Source organism: Patella vulgata, chromosome 6, assembly GCF_932274485.2.
Source record: "Patella vulgata chromosome 6, xgPatVulg1.2, whole genome shotgun sequence".
Lineage (NCBI taxonomy): Eukaryota > Metazoa > Mollusca > Gastropoda > Patellidae > Patella > Patella vulgata.
Window position 1 is genome coordinate 28,623,649 of NC_065884.2, and position 20,464 is coordinate 28,644,112.

A 20,464-nucleotide genomic window follows, 5' to 3' on the forward strand; every position below is an offset into this window, starting at 1 on the left:
GCTAGTAGGCATATGTTTCATTGACTGGCAACCTATTATAGCTTCAATGCTGGTATAGGGCATATGATCAGTGGTGCTGTGTGTACAAATACAAATGTAAGTAAGCTTATACCTCAGACAATAAGCTGCTATTATGCTTGTATATGTTGACATCCAATACTGCCAATGTAAATCACTGCCCGCACCTAACACAAACAACAAATTTCAACATGCATGTTGTCAACTATTTATAGGCCTATAAAGGTAATTCTAATTCCAACATGATAAGAAATACTGTGTATAAACATAGAACTAAAACATAATGTTTGGATAAAGTCTCATTATCATCCTTAAACTAATTTTAGAATACTTGTCTTTTTTATGTAGAATAATTTTTTTTAAAGAATGTGAATATAAAGAAAAGTATTTTAATCTAGCAAATAAAAGTAAGAAAAGAAATGAGAATTTAAAGCTGTGAACTTTAGCTGCAAGGTTTCGTCATTTAATTGGAAAGTCGAGTTATTATTCTAGCATTGCTTGCAATAGACTTTCATATAAGGGTGTTTCTTTTCTTCTCAAGTATCACAATTAGTTTGTAGCCTGAAAATATTTCCAGGGTAATCTTGCCCATGGGCAATGGAAGATGTGGACTCAAAATAGTTGTGACTTTGATATAACACTCTGCCAAATCGTGTGATGCACATTCTACGTGTAATATTGGTTATATCAAGCCTTCATTTACTGCTTAAAGATCTATGTTCAAATGGAAATACCTGACTGAGTCTCAGTGCCAATATATCGTCTGCTTTCCTGATATCCTACTTCCGTTAATGGTATTATGTGGATACATGAAGTCTCTCTAATGACAAGAATTGAAAGAAGCGTGGAACTATTTGTTAGTCTAGGATTTAACTGTTTTATTTCTGTGTAATCATTAATGGTGAGTATTTAATCCATAGGAACTTTTTGTCATTTAGGTGAGCTCTTAAGATCAGTTTTTCTTCAAAAAAAAGATTCACAAGAATATATCCATGAATTTGTTTTTACATTTTCTTTTTCGTAAGAATAGCTGAAACAATTTCAACCAAATCTTGTGGGCATTGGCTATTTTGATCATATGAAGAAACTTACACCATTGGCAGGGCAGGGCAAGGTAATGGCTCTTGAAAATGTGAAAATTTACCAGTACTCTTATCCGCTAATTGTTTAAACATAAAGTGTGGTAATTCAGATAATCAGTGTCTTTGAACTGAAAAGGATTTTTATCTTAGCTTTTGTCTGACAGTAAATTACAGTCATTATTTTAATAAGTTTTAATATCATGAATTCACATATTCTTACTTTGAAATCTTGAAAGCCTCTGAACAGTTACGAGCAGGGGTTTAGGAGTATATTTGTTTAAATTTCATTTTGTTTTAGTGGTTGTTTAATTGTTTTGCTGGAATTGCGAAGTAACTCTATGTATTAAAGAGTGTTGCCAGAGGCAGTGGCTTCAGTTTTCAAGATTTTTGGATTTTGCAAAATGCAGCTTTAATTTTGCCAATTGCAGCAGTTATGCTGGCATGCCATCCAAGGGTTGATAGTTGTACTTTGCTATATCTCATTTGCTTGACATGTTCTAGTGGCAAATTCCACAATCTACATGTATTACATAGATTTGTCATTTTGTTTTTCATAGTACTATGTTTAATTATACTTTAATATTTGGGATAAATGTTACTATATTTCAAATAACTTCAATCTTTGGGATAGAATCTTAAGGATACATGGAACTATATTTCATTATACATCAATCTTTAAGAAAGATGGTACTATATTTCATTATGTTTTTCATATGCGCTATGAGCATAATTAAGACAGCTAAAACTAGCTTTTGTTCTACTGTTGTATTTCCAGATTAGTTGAATATTATCAAAAAATAGAGAAAATCCACATTAAAAAATCATAAGTAGAAAATCTGAAGTAGAAAGTCAAAAGTTAACAGTAGAAAGAAGAATGTTGAAAGTCAAAAGTTGATGGTAGAAAATATAAATTCTGTCCATGAAAGTAGAATCCTGACATTTTAAAGTTTAAAAAATTTATGTTTTTGGAGATTAAATGCCTAAGGTTATAGGTTGGAACCACAATAATACCCTTTTAGCTCATAATTTTCTCTTTTTGGTAAGAATTTTTCTTTTTACTTTTGCTTTTCTTCTTTTTTACTCTAGATCACATTTTCCACCCAATACCCCACCATAAAATGGTACTTATATTTCATTATACTTCAATCTTTAGAATAGAGGGTACTATATCTTATTATTCTTCAATCATTAGGATGCATAGCACTATATTTCATTATAAATTCAAGCATTAGGATCGGTACTATATTTTATTATAATTATAATTCATTAGGATATAGTACTATATACATGTGACACTTGCTGGCATAATGAGTCACATTGAGGAAATTTTAAAAATTGAGCTATTATAATTTATCATATTCTTCATCTTAATACCCTCAAAATGGCGTATGTTTTGTTTGAATCAGCCAAAAATCGACTGAGCTGTGTCTGTTTAAAGCTGACTAAGTCAAGGAAATAAGTTTTGAGAAAAGCAAGTTAAAGATGTCATTATGTTCCCAAACAAAATCACATAGCAACCATGTCATTTATTTGCTATTGTATCATTTTTGTTGTATCATTTATGTATTAACTATTGGCTGATGAAGGGCGAATAGCCCGAAACATGTTCCTGAACTAGAATACAGTTTTAAAAATTCTACACAGTGTTTTCAAGTTTGTTGCCAGGGATATTCTTTTTTGATATTTTTCACGGATCGGTTCCTGCTCATCCCCGGATGTATCACTGAGATCCAGACTTGCCTTCGCTGTTTCAGGGAATCTTCCGCCCTCCTTTTTTCGAGCGTGGGGTTTTTATCGTCCTTCTCTTGGATTATATTTGCTATTTTGTCGATTAATATATCTTTCTATAGGTTTTCAGGGGTGCTGAAGATGATATTCGTAGTAAAAATTTGATTCGACAATTTCCGCCATATTTTTTATATAAAATAATGTTTATATATTTTGTCCGCTAACCGGTATATTTCTCTCACGCAATTAATACACTATTTTTGTAACAAAACATTCACATATTCTCATTTTCTAGCGAGTGTTACAATTTAGAACAAATAAGAATACTCCATACATTAGTAATCTGTGTTTTGTATAATATACTCTTCAAAAAAAAGTAGGGGATATTGAAATGCAAATACCTATTCAGGTTGTGATATGATAAATAGTCATGGACACTTGACATGCTTTGAGGGTATGTTCACAGATGAAGAACTTATCGCCCCAACAGAACCACTGAGCTGCACATGCGACACGCAATAGCGCCATAATCGTGGGAGGGGTTCATTGTCAAATTTGACACGTCAAGGAAGGGTTGATGAAAACTGCTGTGTGCTGGTTTATCTATCCATGTTTGCTTTCCTTTTGGTTGTTGCATAAGATTTACTGTTTAGCATATCATTGCTTTAGTGTGTTATGTTTAATTTGATCGGGAGACGTGTTCATCGACGTTAACGTCAACCGACAACACTGCAGATTGCCCCAAATCGTGATTGGACAGTTGATAAGGAGCAAAATCAAAAATGTCCATTTTCACTTTTGACGGTGTATCTCTTTGCGAGTGAAAGGGGGCCGTCAGATATGGCGCCCATATGAACTGTTTATGTTCATGCGTTATTAACATACACTAGTTACAGCAAATAAAAACAGCAGTGTATTTCCGCAGTTTTGTATTGTTTCAGAATATCCCCTACTTTTTTTGAAGAGTATATAACTTTGGTGAGAATAACTTCTGTTAATCTCATCAATTAATTAGCACCTTGGTCAGGAGATTAAGATTGTTTATTGGGTAATCAAGTTTAGTTTCTTGCTCATTAATTTAGCCGACATAGCTATATGTGTGCCCTGTTATCTTCGTCACACGACAAAATTAAAATAAAGTTTTGCGTGTATAATAGGTATTTTGTTATTTAAACAATATCCATGTATATTTTACATGCCGTATAATGCCACAGTAAACGGAATTTAACTATCAAAATTTGATTTTTTTTTAAAAGGCAAATCGAAATATCAAATAAACACCACTTGGATTAATTGTTCAGAGTCAATAATGACTCAGGGAAGGCTTCATATATATTACTGGCAATTATCAATCAACGAAGTGTTAATCTATGACAATTGATTAGTATTACTCAATTAATCAGAAGTACCCCAAAACATTATTGCAAAAATCAAATTTTTATCGCCACTTTCATTTTTTTTAACGTGAGCCCTGGACCCAGCCATGTTACCACAATGCACACCATGGGATATCTTAACCAATCAGCGAATGAGTTGCTATGGATTAAAAGCAACAAGCTGAGTTTACGTAATGTACAGGTTTAAAAACTCATTTGAATTCGTTGAACATTTGGTCATCAGTAATACTTTGGTCATATTTATAAACTAGAGATTCATCTCTTCACAGCAATGCCAAGCATTAATTAGGGGGATTGACTTGTCGTCCCGCTGCCAGTGAAGAAAGATAACTAATTTCGCTGAGAATATTAAGAGAAAAGAAAGATTTATGAAACAGTACTCTAACAAAATGTCAAAATAAAGGTGTTTTAAAATGTTTTGGTTGATAGACAGTATATTTTTGTGAAAATCTCAATTACGATCAAAATCAATATTTTCACTTGTTTTGTCTGTAGCTCAATATTAGACTTTGCGCATTCAGACTCATTTTGTACTCCAGTCTTGAGGGTAGATGGTAGGCCCTACTATATTGTATTATACTCCAGTCTTCAGAATTCAACAGACTGTCGATATGCCATGTTGGAAAGTAACAATGAAAAGGAAAGGAAAGTCAGAGCAGCCTAAAATTTCATCCAAAACCTTTTATTCTCCTCCTGGTAAAAGCCATGCCCTACGTCATGCAGAAAAAAAAAAAAAAAACTGTACAAGGGATCAGGACTGCATTCACTATAATACGTGCAGACGTTGGTTTCATTCCACATGTGCACATATTGAAGACTTACTTCCAGCCTGGGGAAAGGCAGGTTATTTATGTGTGGACTTGAGTGATGACTTTACTTTCAACTATGGTGGATCAATACTTAAATAAGTACCGGTAGATTACTAGTTTCATTTGAAACTTTAACTCTTGTAATCCCCGAGTGAAAGTTTCAGATGTTAGCCATAAAATTTAGCTGGATTAAATCAGTACAATGCTGGTGGAGCATGCTCGCAAAAGGGTCTGTGGATAAACTTAAGTGGTTATCTCACCGCCTGCTATTGAGAGACCATTTAGAACCATGAAAGTGTCAAAGTCTTATAGAGCAGTCAAGATAAGACATATATGACCGATTCCACATTGATAGCGGGCTCAGTTGTGGAAATATGGACTTTTAAAGTTACCCTACTCAACCCGATTTCAATTATGGATGCAATATTCAGGCGAACTGATCAACTTTTAAAATCAGCTTTGGCCTTTGTGCACTAGATTATATTCAATCAGCTTATACCTCAAATTATTTATTTTCTAATTTTGCCTGAAAGTGATGTCACAAAATACAATCAATGGTGGACTGGAACACATACAACAATTGGTGGAATGTGCCACAGACCATCATTGTGATGTTTTATAACTAGTTCATAAAGAAAATGCAGTGCCGAATGGTGTAAATGGGAGAAATTGTTGTCTGCAAAACCCCTAATCCATGACCAAGCTAGAGTGCCCCACAATTTTTATAAGGGGCCTAGCCTGATCCTGTCACCCAACTAAACAGTGCCCTGCAAGTCTTATGCAGGACCTATTGTGATCCATGACCAACCTAGATTGTCCCACTATATATATGTGTTGGCTAGCGTGACTCATTACCCACCTAAAATGTCCACCATTTCATGCGTGACCTAGTTATAGAGTTCTCCACATTTTTTATGCATGGCATGGGGGTAATTAGTGTTTTTTCAGTATTTAGGTTTTTTTGGAATTTTCGGAAATTAGTATTAGTATTTTTCAAATCTTTCCAGAGTTTTTCTGTATTTAGTACAGCCCTGTTTTATATTATGTCAATCTTTAGGATAGAGGGTGCTATATTTTATAATACCGGGTGACATAAAAAAAGCGTTCATCACCTAAACTTGAATAACGAAGAGGGGTCGTCAGGGACCTCCAGTGGTTCCAGCGGGATGGTGCCACCCCCCACACCTCAAACGAATCATTGGTACAGGGTATGAAATAAGCCTCTTATATGGTAACCTCAAAATAGGTTACGCTAATCTGCATCAAATTTGAACTGGTAACCTATAGGTTACGATGCCATATTTGTTTAGAGCCGACCCTCGAATTACCTAGGGGGATTTGGGGCCAATTAAAAGATCAGCCAGCTACCCCTAAGCTTATTAAATCAGCAGGGCCCATATCCCTAAGCGAATTAGTGGATTATTGTTAATCCTAAAACTCTCTACAAAATTGCAAATAACTAAATAAAAAAAATTTTTATACAAAAATGTACAGATTGTCGTGTTCTTTCCAATGATATAAAATTCAATTGTACAAACTAACAATTACCGGTATATTACTATAAATAATATTGAAAAGTCAGTTCCACTAAAATTATGACTTTTCTCTGTCATAATAAACGTGAACATTTTATTTTAAAAAAAAAGAACAGTGTTCAAAGTAAATATAAATATATAACTTTTAGAAAGAAATATCGCCCCAAATGACCGTCACTTCATCGCTATGTGACATTTCTGCCTTTGTTGGATATATGGTGGGAATTGTCGTCTTCTTTGCTTCATAGCATCGAAAATAAAAATATATAGTTGAAATCTTCGGCAATGTAATATTCCTCTATGTAGCTTGTATTAAATCCTAAAAGTTTTGATTCAATTTAGCTTTCCAAACTCTAGAATTATTATCCGTAAGTTTTGTGGTATCGTCTGTCTGGAAACGTATCCAAGATATGGCGGCCGACACGCTTGATCTCGGCTGCCTCGCATCATTCATAACGTCCCCCAAAAATAACAAATAGTTGATTTCTTCGACATTATCATGTTCTACGATATGCCTGGCAGTAAATCATAAAAAATCTGATTCCATTTCACTTTCCATGTCATAAAATTATTAGCCTTGAGTGACAACGTGAAAATATTGGAATAATGCCAAAGTCATTGACACGGTGTGAATTTTCACCTCTGACCTATTACGTAAATACCGGAAGATCCATTGTTGAAAAGTATGTTTTTTATTTGATAATTTGCGAATATAACATTCCTTTTCATTGGGTGTTTTATTTTTATTACTCAATCACCATTAATTTAAGAAATAAAAACAATAGAAATCAGTTGATTGATCTGGCGCTTTCGTTCGCTAAAGAGGCAAATGAGTATGTCGTTGCCAGGTATGATGGGTCCGCGAGTTGATTTGCTACCGACAAAATGACAGGTGCGAACTTAACGATCTTTCAGGCATTTATTTATAATTGTAAAATGTTTTAATGTAGTAGTGGAGGGAATATTTTAACTGAAACCTTTAGTTTATAAATTATAGCTCGGTGGTCGAGAACGGAAGTCCGTTCTGGTGTTTCCAGGTCATGGTAACCGATGCGTAACCTGAACGACCGTTCGCGTGTTATTTCGTACCCTGTTGGTATGGCTACAGCAGCGTTTCCCTGACCGACTGATTAGCCGCAGGTGTGACCCGGAGTGGTCGCCGCATTCACCGGACTTGAACGCCCCAGATTTTTATCTGTGGGGATACCTTAAGGACAGGGTGTATGGCAACAACCCTCAGACTATCCCTGATCTGAAGGCAGCAATCACAGCAGCAATAAAAGCGATCCCAAGGGAAGAATGTGGGAGGGTCATCGAGAACTTTGCCCGCCGGATCCAAATGTGCTGGCAGCACCGGGGAGCTCATTTAGAGCACATTTTTTGAGCGCCAGTTAAACAAAGAGTTTTTGTGGTACAGACTTGAAACTTTGGAGATGTCTGCTACATAGACTTAACCTAATGTAGCTCAATTTTTGTGTTAATCTAAATAAAATTTTGGAAGTTATTCGATTTTTATTGATGAACGTTTTTTTTGTGTCACCCTGTACTTCAATCTTTGGATATTGGTGCTAAGCTAAACTGCAATCAACTGTGAGGCCAACATTACCAGCTCATTTTTAGAAGCAAGTTTTAGTGTAGGTTTCCAAGATACTTGATAATCAATTGTCAGATACCTGTTTTGAGATTCATTTAATTGTGTGACTAGGCTACTTCAAGTTCGACTATCAATAATTCAGTGAGGATTTCTAGACCAAACGATGTTGGACTTTTTAGCATAGATCACAAATAAATGACACATGAAATTATCTGAAACATGAAATGTGTGTAAAACATTTATAGTACATCAACCAGAAAAATTATGATGATATGTGGCACAAACAGAATCTAAAATAAAGGAGAGGAAATCATTTAACATATGGCGTATGAACTCTAAATCATACTCAATTTATGAAATCTTATCGGTTCCCACTGCCCCCTGTCACTAATAATTTAAGATCATTTATTTGAAATCAGCATTCCTTTTTCTTTATTTCTGAGTACTTGCAGATCGAAACAGAATTAACACCATTAATTGCCTTACAAATATGGCAAAACAAGAATGATGGCAGTTAAACAGTTGTTAGATTATTTCGATATCCTGTTAAGATCATTTATATCTAAGCATAAGAAATTAAACTTAGTCATATTTTTTATATATGCCAGACACTTTTTCCTAGAAAATGAAATAAAAATGATAATTTTGCTATATTTATGGTCAATCGCGGTTTGATGTATGACCTTTTCCATTTTAAATAATGAATTATTATAGGATAATTTTATGTTAAAAAGATTGTCAGCGATATCTGCAGTACCAGCAGACAATTATCTTCAACAAACCATCAGGGTTTTTAAAGCTATTTTTAAGTATACATGCTTTGGTAATTGTGATTGTCTATTTATAGTCCCATGCCTACATGTATAGATTTAGTGCATTTCACTGGTTCACATGGGTGAGGTTGGATCATATCATTGTGTTACGCTACTGCAGCATCTATATGATATCATCGATGTAAATTTACAATATACTATAATTTACACTATGATATACATTTTTATACGCTTACATTTTGATGTGGATGTATATTGTCGTCGCCTCTGTCCGTTGGAATTTCGTGAATATTGGACCGAAAATGTCCAACAAAATGGGCGCTCCCTGTACGCAATAGTGTGAAAGTATGTACTATCAAGGTTGTGGACCCTCTAGACATCACAATTTTTATCCGATTATGATGAAACTTAAAACGTGTTTACATCCCAAAGATTTCAGTTCTTTTAGATATTCACACATAACAGACTGTAACTTCCTGGATTATGGCCCCAGATTGTATGAAAAAATTATGATTTTAGCTTGTGTACCCTCCAGAGATCACAATGTTTAAAAATCATTTAAATATATCACTGTTACAACTTGATGATTATTGAGTTCGAATTTTTTAAAAATCGGACCAGAATTGCCGGACAAAATGGCCACTCCATGTACGCAAATAATGTGAAAGTGTCTAATATCAAGGTTGTGGACCCGCTAGAGGTCACTATTTTTATCCGATTTTGATAAAACTTGAAACATTTGTTATATCCCAAAGATCTCGGTTCCTTACGATATTCACGCATAACAGACTGTAACTTCCTGGATTATGGTCCCTGATTATATGAAAAGATCGCAATTTTAGCTTTTGTACCTAGATGAATATTAGACCATAATATATGTTTATGTTCCAAAGGTCTTGGTTCCTGTTGGAATTTACGCATATTGGATCGTAACTTCCTGGATTATGGCCCCTGATTATACGAAAAATCACATTTTTAGCTTGTGGTTCCACTAGAGGTCACAATTTTTATTTGATTTTAGAAACCATTTAAGTATACATATCACCCTTACACCATAATGAAGGTCGAGATTGAATTTCAGGAAAATTGAAATGAAACTGCTTGACAAAATGGCCGCTCCTTGTATGCAATTGTGTAATTAAGTGTGTAATACAAAGGTTGTGGACCCTCTAGAGGTCACAATCTTTGTTTGATTTTGATGAAACTTATATCTTTATATACTGCTTTTAATGTTTGCACATTTCAGGCCATAACTTCCTGGATTATGGCCCCTGATTGTACAAAAAATTACATTTTTCTTTAGCTTGTTCTCTATCCATCTCTTGCAAAATGTGGGTGTATTTTGACTGGCAACCGCTGGTTAATTTTTGGGAACATTCTTATTTCGTAACTTTGGCCCATTTTGACTATATATGTAATTTAATGATACCTTGTGAACGTTCATGTAGGGATGTGAATAATATGATGCTCATGAAGACAAAATTTGACCGGATTCAATATAATATTACTTTAAATGTACATTTAATGTAATGTAAATGTACATGTAAATAAATATAGTAATAAACCATGCAGTAATATAACGTCCCCACCCTGACACTATAACCCGACTATATTATAAGAAAGTACTAAATAATAATTTTGGATGTTTCAATAGTTCACAATTGCTATGTGTTTACAAAGGAGCAGAAATATATAGTTATGTTGGTAATTTATATATCTGTATCATCAAATTGATTTCCAGATGTAGTTATTTTTGTAAAACTACATTACTATATTTACAAATCTGATTACTATATATTTGGCAGAGATATTAGATCAGAACTGTACATTATATCTCAGACAGAAAACTGAATGTCAGTGGTTGTGAGGCCTCAAGTGAATAAAAATGGTCCGTATTCATACATATAGGAAAGGTTGATTGATTTTATAATAAAGTAATTTAGTCGAACTGTGTTTTAATATATGAGCAATCAAGCCATGAGTATGATATGATATGTAGCCTGTTTTGGTTTTAATTTGTGTGCAATCAAGCCTTCATAATGGTTTAGTTTAGGTCAAAGCTCTTTACAAATTCATTTCAAATTTGCAGGGATTGTTCATTGGGTCATAAACTGGGCTTGTTCATTAGGGTATTTGGAAGAAATGTAGTTGGCCTTCCGTTGGGTGAAAAATAGTTTGACACCAGCCCTGCTTTCTGTACTTGTACACATTCTAGATGTAATTATGTATCACATTTTGCACACAATGGATATTTCTTTCATCAAAAAGTAATGGATGATAGGCCTAGCTTTGTTCATAATGGACAGTTTGAGGATTTTATCTTATTTAAATTATAACCTTCCTTTGTCGTAATAATAGACAGCTCACATTTACTGAGTTGATTCTCAAATTACTGTCTGTTCCAGGCAACACTATGACACAAATGTTCCTTGATATTTCTTCAATTTTTGATTAAAATGGTTAAAACTTAACGGCATACCTGGAATTGTCATCCCATTACTTTCTTCATCGAGCCGTTAAGTTTGATAAAACACATTATTGGTTAATAATGTCTAGTGAACGAGAATTCGCATATTTCTTTTGAGGCAGTAATACTAATTTTTGATTATTTTCAGAGCTGTTTCTAAACGTTTCTTAAAATATCAATGGGGTATTTGGTTACCACTATTTTAATATTCTTTACAAATATTCATAATATTGCATGTCTCCCAATATGTTCCTCACAGTAGGCTACACTTTCAGCATAAGATGACATGGTAACCTTTCCGATAAAGTGTACATTTTGTATAAAAAAAAAAGAGCCTTATCCTTAAGCTACATAGACAATTTCTTTGATTTTGATCATAATGCTAGCCAACACCTTAGATTAAAATTTCCAAGAGTTCTCAAGGCATAATTTAATTGAAGTAATAATTATGCAAACAGCCATTACTATTGCATATAGTCCGGTGGCTTAAGAATGGGGGATGGGGGGCATTGCCACCCAAGAGGAGAATTTATGAGACCATGTTTTACAAGAGCTATTTTTTGTGTAGATTTCAATTCTTGGGGGAGATCAGGTGTTTGAGGTGGCTTTTACAAGATGTGGGGGAGGAGTACGTCCAGTGACTTTAATTGCCTGGAAATGTGATACTGTTGATTATCATTTTGTAGGACTTTACATCTCTAAATAAGTATAAAGGACCATCTTGGATGACTGTTTTGTTTTGTGTGCCGGCCCACGAGGAGGGTGGGGGTTGTAGGCAGATGGTCTGATGCCCTAAAAATGACGGGAACTGTGATAATGTTAATATAAATGATCATCATATAAATTAGTAAAACATTAATATATAGCACTGTACATCTCTAAAGAAGTGTATATAAAGCTATTGTTTTGCTTTGTGAGGGGTTGGTGGAGGGCTGTAGTATGTCTGTGGAGGGTTGGGGGGGGTGAGGGCAATGCTAAAAATTGGTGTTAACATTGATAACATGGATACAAATGATGATTATTAGTAAAGCATTAATTTTGTATAAAAAATGCACTGTGAATCCTAGTATATAGTATATAGGATGCCCTTAGACAACTGGGTTGCTTCGTGGGGGAAGATTAGGGGCAATGCCTACAATTGCGGGAAATGTTATAATGTTGATATCAATGATGATTATCCTGTAAAACATTGCTTTCTAGCACTGTGATTGTACATATCTAAAGACGCTTATAGGTTGCCCTTTGGACAACTATATAGCCTTGCTGGTCGAGGACAGTCCCCCTACCCGTACCCGCTCTCTGGTTCCCACAGGGAAATATTGTCCAAGGAGACCCTATACACTTATTTAAAGATCCCCACTGCTGAAAATTAAGGTTTTCCTAATCTATAAGATGATAATTAGAAGATTATCAAATGCCAAAACCTTTTATGTCATTGCCCTCCTACAACCTCTCCCATTCACTAGGAAAGGCTGTGAAAGATGTTTTGTCCCCAAAAATACAAGTAATTGTCCAAGTGACATCATATTACATTTATTTAGAGCTATGCAGTGCTATAAATTTTATGTTTTACAAAACTGTAAGATGATCATCATGTATATCAACATTATCACATTTCTCGTGGTATTTTATAGACACATGTTTTGGCTAAATAACTCCATCGCCAATTGTTTAAGGCATACCTGACATCAGTATTAATGCAAGGAGGAAGATCCCATCACTAATTGTGGAAGCCATATCTGACAGGTATTAATGCAATGAGGAAAATCCCATCGCTAATTGCGGAAGGCATACCTGACATAAGTATTAATGCAAGGAGGAAGATCCCATCACTAATTGTGGATGGCATATCTGACATAGGTATTAATGCAACGAGGATGATCCCAACACTAATTGCGGAAGGCATATAACACAATTGTACATGCTTTGCGGAAGGCATATCATACATCAATATTAATGCAACGAGGAAGATCCCATCACTGTATTACCGAAGGTACATCTTACAAAAGTATTAAAATACCCCAAGCATGACATACCACAAGAAGCAGACTAATCATTACATGTATACAAGCGTGGGAAACGTAGGCCTATATTCTAACCGTCTAGAAAATTACCCCAGACAAATGCCTGCACATAAATGATCCTATCCCTTAATTGCACACTATTACTTAATGAGGAACGTCTGACATAGGAGTTACCCATCTAGGTGACATAGAACAGAAGACCTTTGGATGAAGCCTTGAACATAATAAACATGCATGTTTATATCTACAATTTCCAACACATGTGTTGTTCATATTATACTTAAAGGGACTGTCCCGAATTGAACTAAATATCATAAATAAAAGTCTGAGTACGTATGAAATTTAAGCGCCGAAATATAGAGGAATGGTGTATTTACCCTGTCTCAAAATTTCTGCTCAAAATATTGAGTCATTTGGACGTGAACGTCAAAACTGCTTATCCGGACACGTAACCCTTTTAAGATTTTAAGTCAATTCTTTCGTTGGGTGACCTGATAATCGATTCCCGTTCCTTTAGAGGTTTATACAGTGAATCACCCATCAGCTGTACTTAATAACGAAAGGTAAATTTCACCTGCACATTATTTTTATAAAATATAAGTCTGGTTATATCCAGACACAGTATATAATACAGCTTGGGGCAACAGTCCCCACTTCCAGATTAAGACTGACGGGTTTAAGTGGTTTGAAAACGTATCAAATATATTGAGTTAGTTGCTCGGCCCCTAGGTAGAGGATTTTAAGGGATTTTAACACAAAATTAACCAGTTTTATTCTCCAAAATATTATCGGGATTGGCCCTTTAAAACAAAATCCCAGACTATTTTGGATTGGAGAAACTGAGGTGGTAGGTTTCGATAAAGTTGCCAATTTATTCTTGCTACAACACTCATGCCACAACCCCCACTCCAGGACAGGTGGGGTTTATTGGCTTTCATCCTGTGAAAATGTTGATCATAAAATCTCAATTCTCCATCCATGTCTGCCATTTTGCGTATTAAAGTTATGTACTTCAACGAACTACATGCCTCATCTGGGTATTTCTGAAGGCGAACAGCCATATAAATATAAAACAAATTGATCCACTTGTTAATACTGAGAAGTTTGCTTTTTGACCTTTCAGCCCAATGAAGGGTAGGGTGACCATCATCATTTGTGGTCAGTTGGAGATCAAAAGAATTTTGTGAGTCATTAATACAAAGACTGCTCAAGACAACAAATTGGTTGGACCCAATTTTTTGCTTTAATTGCTTGGGGACCATGTCTTGAAGTGGGACCGAGGAAGACATGAAGGTGAGGTTCTCAGTACCATGCCCGGGAGAAATGTCAGATACCAAATTATTTACAAATTCTACAGCAGAACAATTAGAATTGGAAGGCAAACTACTACCATTCATATCAGTAGCCGACGAGTCATTATTGGTAATATTGTTCACAGTAGCTTCCCTTCTTCCTCTCTCTTATGCTTTCTGAATGTGGTCCTCTATATTGGTAGATGTTAGCGCCGGGGTAGATGGCAAGGCTGTAGCTGGTGTGTGATGTATAGAACTGGCTGCTTTGTGTGTTCGAGAAGGGCGAGATTTAACTTTAAATGTTTTACCAGCTGAATGGTCTGTTGCCTTTGATGCCGACAGATCTGCACGAATCCATTTTTCAATGGAGAATACTGCAAGGTTGACCAAGGCTGCTTTCCGCTTAGGCATGAAGGCTCTACCCGGTTCTAAAGCTGTACTACTGCCGCTTGGTTCCTGAACCGATCCAATATTTGAATCAGCATTATTGGAGATGGTTAGATTTTCTTTTTCATGCTGCAACAGACTTAACAGTTAGTAATATGGGAACCGCCATGTGTAGGCCTACATTATTGACGCATTCTTGTCTAATTCGCATGCCTTTAATCATATAACTCCAAGCATAACCAATGCTTCCAAGTTTATTCACAACATAACTTACATAACCAATACTTTCCTGCTTATTTACAGCATAACAGATGATTTCCAGTTCATTCATGCTTCAATATTTATTAACAGGTTGTCATATTTATTCACAGCATAACCGATGCTTTCCTGTTATAACCGATGCTTTTCATGGTATTCACAGCATAAGCGATGCTTTCATGTTGATTCATGGTATAACCAATGCTTTCATGTTATTCACACCATAACCGATCCTTTTCATGTTTTTCAAAGCATGAGCGATACTTTTCATGTTTTTCACAGCATAACCCACGCTTTTCATGTTATTCACAGCATAACCAATGCTTTTCATGTTATTCACAGCATAACCGATGTGTTCATGTTATTCAGTGTGAAATGAAATAAAATGGGGTTTAACGTCCTATTGTTCTGCTCCAAACTGGGCTAGTGAAGACGGGCATACACCATACAATGTGCTATGAGGGGGATTTTGCCCGGGCAGCGGCGCTACAACCTACTCTTATATCGAATTACAACTGCCAAGGGATCTTTTACGTGCACGCCAATGTGTACACGGGACCTCGGTTTTCATCCCATTCGAACGACTAGACAGCGGTCCTTGTCAGGTCCTCCGTGCTGCATCACTGACAAGGGGAAAAAATAACCACGCCGGAAAATCTGGATGACCTGTTCATGGCGGAGAAGGTAGCCATTTTCCGACATGGGAAGACACAGTTAAGGAAGAAGAAAAATACGACCACATCTGCTGTAGCAATTCATATACATCCCAAATGTGAGCTTTATGGATTTGTCTAAAAAGTAGCCCCTGGTTGTCCAACAACATGAACACAGTCTGTGGAAATTTTAGATTGTTTCCTTCTAAATATTGGTACGGCCTCAAGTGATAAAAAACTTAGGAAAAAAAAAAATGACAATTTTTTGACAGTATATATGTGAGTAAGTAGCCCCTGGTTGTCTAACAACGTGAACACGGTCTGTGGAAAATTTAGATTGTTTTCTTCTAAATATTGGGACAGCCTCAAGTGATAAAAACTTGGAATTGACATCCCGTCGGTCTAACAGACCTGTTCATGGTGGAGAAGGTAGCCCTTTTTCCACGTGGGAAGACACTGTGAAGGGAAAAGGAAAAGAAAAAAAAAATGACAATTCTATGACAGTATATACGACTAACCTCTACCAGGATAACCGAGCTACTATAAACCCCACGGGCCGCAAAACAACCAGACGACTAAACTTAATAAGAGAATATAGCTATAGGCAAACTTGATGCCGAACCTGTTCATGGCGGAGAAGGTAGCCTTTTTTTCGTGGGCAGACGCTGTGAAGGGAACAAGGGAAAAATGACAATTTTATGACAGTTCCACCAACCTCTACCAGGATATGGCCAATATTCTCGTTAACCGAACTACTAAAACCCCGGGAGCTACTAAACAAACAGACGACTAAACTTCATAGAGAATATAGGCACACTTGATGCCGAGAAAGAAAACAAACCGCTCACACGCTTCAAAGGTTTTTCAAGAAGGGAGTCACGTGGTGTGGTGACTGATCACGTGACATGTTTAAAGATAGCTTAAAGCTGCATACTCACATAAAAATTCGTCTTTGGCAAGACGTTTTTTATATGTCAACTGTCAGTTACAGACTAAGTTGATTTAGTACACTCTATATATAATATATATGTGAATATGTGTGAAACTATTAATTTGCCAAATATATTAATTAATGAAATATAAAGTCATCTTATTTTTCTATTCTTTGTCTATAAATTTAAAAACAATGTCGCCACGACTATATTGCTACAGAGTGGGAAGTTAAGGGATGGTGTCTGGATTGTTGTTGTTGTTGATGTAATTGGTACCGCTGTTGCTGGTGGTTCTGATTGTTGTCCAAGTGAAGATGCTATGTGAGGCGGTTGTGAACTTGACGAGCTTGAGGGTTGTGACGGGTATTCTGGTGGTGGTTGAACAGAGCTTGGTGGCTGTAAGGGTGAAGGTTGAGTACGTGGAGGAGCAGCGACTTGGCACAACATGGGTGGTTTGAAAACAAGCCCACGTTGCAGCAATTTGTTGATCAGGATATCAGTCAAACGATCCTCCGCCGTTGACATAGGTACAACATCTGAGGTGTTAGGTACTGACACCTCGTCTGGAACGGTAGCAGGCTCATGATGTCTCTAAGGCATCCTGAAAAGAGAATTATAGATATGGGTCATTCTACAGATTGGGTGCCATTTTGAGATTAAAAATTTTCACAAATACTGTTACCCGATTTCACATAAATGAATTACATTTCAAGTGTTGAACCATTTTTTAATGTTATTTTGTATATGAGCAGTTTACCTAATGTTTACTTTCGTAATTGTATGTAAATTACGGAGACGTCTCAGGTACACTTCGTCATTTCCGCGACAGCATCAAAACAGCGAAAAAATAATATATCAATTTATAATTGTGGTCTAATTGTGTGTCGAATCAATTAAATGCTTGATGATTTAGATTGTAATTTGTTTTCAAGAATAAAATACTGCAATACTATGTCGTTTTATTGAATGTTAAAGTGTTAACACAATGAAATTCGTAACTTTGCTGACATTAATACTCAGTCACGTGGCTCTATCGGCAGTGGTTGTCACATATACTGTTCTAAATGGTGGATATGTATGTTGAGAAAGTAAAGACATGAAAGGTTGGACCATGTATATTGTATGTTTATGTACTTTTTAATTTAAATCCCAATCGCGGTAAATGACTGTCAGGAGCGATGTTGACCTATACTCGTGGAGATGACAAATCCACTCGTTACGATAACCCCAAAAGGATAAAATAAACAAATTTCACATGGAAGTAATATTATTATGTGTTTTAATACTTTTAATTCAGTATACAATTTCAATTTACAATGATTGTTCAATAAGAAAAAATAACACATGCAATGACTCGCGGTAATGACTAAGATTGATTTGTATATTTAAATTGTGTCTAACGTCCCACTACAGCTCCTATATATCTGGTTAATTTGGGACGGGTCCATTAAAAGAAACAACTGTAATTTCTATAACATATAATTGTTAATGGTAAAACAATAACGATTGTTTTATTTTGTGAACTTTTCAAATTTAGGGGCGATCTTTTCAAAGATTTCATGATCTACTTGGAAATGACGACCAGTAATTGGTTGAGGTTCTGGAATAAGGGCTAAAAATTTGTCTAGACTATACCATATCCTATCTTCCATCCTTGGCCAAAAGTATCTGTTTCTTCCAGCACTGCTCATTGCGGTGACCTCAATCTCTTCGTCATCGACATCATTTATTATTCCCGGATATAGGTAGCCGTAATAATTTACCAGACACCACTTGTTAATCAAAGTTTCGTCGATTTCGATAGATGTACTCTTAAAACCATTGCTTGTTTCAGGAGGGTTGGTGACATCCTGAGTGCTCGGTTTTTCCGTGTATTGATGATTAGGTAGTATGGTAATAATTCGTGGTTGAAAACAGCTACACATTAATCCCTGGCAAAAACAGCTAACATCTCTAATCGAAATTATACCCGGTGATCGAGATATTATTTGATGGAGTGCCATGGTTCCTTTTACTGGGGAAACGTGTGAAAACGTGCTAGATTCATCTGGAATACTCTCAGGGTCGATATAAAATAACTTTACCGTAGTTTTATCCTTTAAAACTTGATACATTGTCCTGGAATCCGGTATATCGTGCTTCTCAGCTATTAATCTGTCTGCAGTACGTTTAACTACCGCACCAATTCCATCTGGGGCTCCTTTTCCATGGCTTGTTTCCAGAAAGTTCCAGGTTCCACCAATAAACCCATAGTCGTATATTTTCCTCGAAAACATTGCCATGTTGGTTTTATTTTTGTACTGACCGTTTGGACCGTAACTTAAAAAATTAATAATCTTTACTTTAGGAAAATCTGATTTAATTATATCGAAAACAGGACTTAGATGAGACCATATTGCTGCTGGATCTTTGCGAGGTGAACCCGATATGGTACAGATGGAAACAGTCGAGGAGGATGTATAAAGGACACATGTGTGAAGGGACGCTTGGTGATGACTAGCGCCGAAATGAGCACTTTGAACTTGCGCATGATATTTGCATCCATAATTCTCGCTAAAGTCCATGTGTATGAGGCAGTTCTCTTCCCCAAGGTTAGATTTAAGGTTTCTGATTTGACTATATTGATGCTTGATGTTAAACACATGCTTACACGCCCTCTGAAGGTCTTTATTAAAGTCCTCCAATAACTCCCACATACTAGATTCGTCGGTAACTTTAGCTGTAAATACGGCTGTATAATCTTTCATTGATCCATCTGCATTTCTCTTTTGCCTTTTTTCTGAGATTTTCGACCATTTGGACCAGGTAATAAATTTCTGCTGACCTTCTTCGTCTATGTCGGTTTTAATAGCGAATAATTTACAGCGATCGCATTCTCGATACATACACGCTTTGTTTTCAACATCACAGCAGATCTTGGAAATTAACTCATCAATATCAGAGGTATGAATTGCTCTGGCATGTTTCAGGGCAGTAGCCGTAAACGCTAAATTGTCGTGAATTTGACAAATACACGTGTCACGTTGACTCAAGTCCGGTTTTAACACCCAAAATGGTCTAAATCTACAAAACAGTGAATATGAGCATACAAAGTTACTTTCAGATAGAAATTTCAGGTGGAGATTTTTAAGAGTGTCAACTAAATATCTCCTTTGCTTCTTTATCTTATTTTTGGTTATAGTAGATTTTTTTCCAGCACTAAGTCGACTAGAATCGTCCCTTTCTAAAAATTCTTTTACTGAATTTTGCAGCTGCTGTAAGCAGTGTCTTTTCATGATACGTTTGTTATTTCTGTTGCCTTTCTTAATTCCAAATGTTTCTTTGACCAAAGATTTCATTTTATAACTACCCATAATTTTTGATTTGAAAATTTGGACAATACTTTTGCTTTCCCTCCTTTTCTGCAACTTCTTTTGTAATTCGGATGATAAACAGTAATGAAAAATTAAAGTTTTTTTGACTTTACTAGAAACAGGTCTTCCGCCGAGCAGTCTTGCCGTTTTACTCCTGGGGGT

The 20,464-nt window shown here is 35.8% G+C and overlaps 1 long non-coding RNA gene across 1 annotated transcript in view; it reads left to right on the forward strand.

The window, feature by feature from the left end:
* The first annotated feature begins 506 nt into the window (after nt 1-506).
* The window catches only part of LOC126825753 (uncharacterized), a 46,141-nt gene continuing 26,183 nt past the window's right edge, over nt 507-20,464 (forward strand). Inside the window, exon 1 of the long non-coding RNA XR_007682168.2 lies at nt 507-919. This is a non-coding gene — a long non-coding RNA (uncharacterized LOC126825753). The remainder of the gene's footprint in view (nt 920-20,464) is intronic.